Raw genomic sequence first — 2637 nt, 5'->3', positions numbered from 1 at the left:
ACAGATCCCACGTCAGAACCAGCGATCGATTCCCAGCAGCAACAACATCAAGAACAATTGATGATGCCCCTGCCTCCCGAAGCTAGGTTTTGGCCCCAGCAACCGCAACCCCAACCCCAACCTCAGGTTATGGTGCAGCAATCCTCGCAACAAGTGAACTCCACAGACGAGATTAGGACCCTCTGGATCGGGGGTTTGCAGCATTGGATGGATGAGAATTATCTGCAGCAATGTTTTGCTTCTACCCAGGACCTTCTTTCCCTTAAGATCATTTGCAATAAGCAGATTGGACTTTCAGAGGGTTATGGCTTCTTGGATTTTGTAAGCAATGCAGCAGCCCAGATGGTTCTCCAAAATTACAATGGTGTACAGATGCCCAGTGCTGAACAATTTTACAAGCTAAATTGGGCAACGAAAATGAAGATTTTACTATATTCGTGGGAGATTTGGCATCTGATGACACAGATGAGCTGCTGCGAGAGACCTTCAAAGCCATATACCCATCTGTAAAAGGAGCAAAAGTTATTACTGATAAGGTTACAGGACGTTCAAAAGGATATGGGTTTGTAACATTTGGGGATGAGAATGAGCAGGCTAGGGATATAACAGAAATGAATGGAATATTTTGTTCCTCCAGACCTATGCGAATAGCTCCTGCCATAACAAAGCAGACTACTGTTTATCAACAACCCTATCCTCCTCAAGTGGTCGAGTTGGACCCAGAGAATGATCCAGACAATACTACCCTGTTTGTTGGTGGCTTAGATCCCAATGTGACAGTGGAAATGCTGATGGAAACATTTGGCCAGTATGGTGAGCTTGTGCATGCAAAAATACCTTTGGGCAAGCGGTGTGGATTTGTCGAGTTTAGCAATAGGGCATCTGCAGAGTTAGGATTGCAAATGTTACATGGTACAGTTCTTGGTCAGAGACCAATTCGGCTTTCTTGGGGAAGAAACAAACAAGTGCAGCGTGCAGGGCCCTTTCAAACACAGCAACCAGATCCAAATGAATGGAATGGGGCATATTATGGTGATGGACAAGGATACAATGGTGGTTATGGTTATGTCACACAGCCTCAACAAACAGATCCAAATCCATGGAGTGGGATTTATTATGGTGGTATCCAAGGATCCAATGCTGATTATAGTTATGCCACACAACCATATAATGCTGGTTATGCTTATGCCACGCAACCTCAAGACCCAGATATGTTCATTAATATCACTCCAAATGCAAACTATCAGCAGCATCAACAGTAAATTAGTTTCAGTTACAGCAGCCACAGTAAATTAGTTATAGATAAATTAGTTTCAGTTACAGCAGCCACAGTAAATTAGTCATAGATTTTTTGGTTACTGTTTTAATTTTTCAATCTGCTATTTCTAAATAATAAATTTAATATTTTAAATTATTAACAAAATATTTGTTCATGGTATATGGTTCGAATTTTTGTACTTCTATATGGTTATTGAATTTCAATTTTTTTTGTTGGGATATATATTCTTGTTAAGGAGAAAAATACTTAATAAAGGATATTTGTACTTTAAATGGGTGAAGTTGGAAGGTATTTGTATTTTAAATAGGTAAAGTCGGAAGTTCTCTACAATATGTTAAATCTATTAAGATTAAACAATTTTACTATTTTTGCAAGTTTTTGAATTAAAATAAATCAGCTAAAAACAGTAACTTGGTAGAGATTGATATTAACCTTTATAAATAAGATTTTATAAAACTTCATATCACCCTTTTTAGGAATAACAATGTACTCCACTCACTGAATTCTTAAACAATTTTACTATTTTTGCAAGTTTTTGAATTAAAATAAATCAGCTAAACGCAGTAACTTGGTAGAGATTGATATTAACCCTTATAAATAAGATTTTATAAAACTTCATATCACCCTTTTTAGGAATAACAATGCACTCCACTCACTAAATTTTCTAGGGCATCATAGTTGCAAAATTTTCATATGTATTATTATTTTTTAGAGTTAGTTGAATTCTCCATTTAATGTATATAAAATTTCATTATTTAACACTTTGAAACCATGCTTAAACTTCTTGCCTCACTCAATCAACGTGGATATGTCAACATCACTCAAGTTGGAATCACAGATATTGGAAGGTGATTACGAAAAAAAATAAAAATAAGATTTTATAAAACTTCGTAACTCCCTTTTTAAAAATAACAATACACTACACTCACTAAATTTTCTAAAGCATCATCCTTACAATATCAAAATATATATATATATATATATATATATATATATATATATTTTATTATTATTTTTAAAAAAATGAATTAATACTAATTTATAAAACATTATTTTAAAAATAATTAAATTTTTTATTATATATATATATATATATATATTTTTTTTATTTTATTTTTTCATTATTTAATACTTTAAAACCAAACTTCTTATCTTACTTTCACTATTTAACACTTTAAAACAATGCTTAAACGTCTTGCTCGACATCACTCACGTTGGAATCACAGATATTGGAAGGTGATTACGAGAAGAGGAATAATTCTTGAGTGGGTACACTGTTACAAGAGTGGAAACCTCATATGACTGCCACGCGCTCCAATCCTAACCCAAAAATGCCATATTATGTAGTGGGGCTTCTA

At 34.1% G+C, this 2637-nt stretch overlaps 1 pseudogene; it reads left to right on the top strand.

Moving 5' to 3' along the window:
• The first annotated feature begins 207 nt into the window (after nt 1-207).
• On the top strand, nt 208-1262 carry LOC149196244 (RNA-binding protein L pseudogene; annotated as a pseudogene).
• Nucleotides 1263-2637: the final 1375 nt, after the last annotated feature.

This window comes from Pinus tabuliformis, chromosome 2_2, assembly GCF_031772625.1.
Source record: "Pinus tabuliformis cultivar Carrire ecotype Pingquan chromosome 2_2, CPIR1, whole genome shotgun sequence".
Taxonomy (NCBI): domain Eukaryota; kingdom Viridiplantae; phylum Streptophyta; class Pinopsida; order Pinales; family Pinaceae; genus Pinus; species Pinus tabuliformis.
The sequence above is the reverse complement of the archived record's forward strand: the minus strand, read 5'-3'. Positions and strand labels throughout refer to the sequence as shown.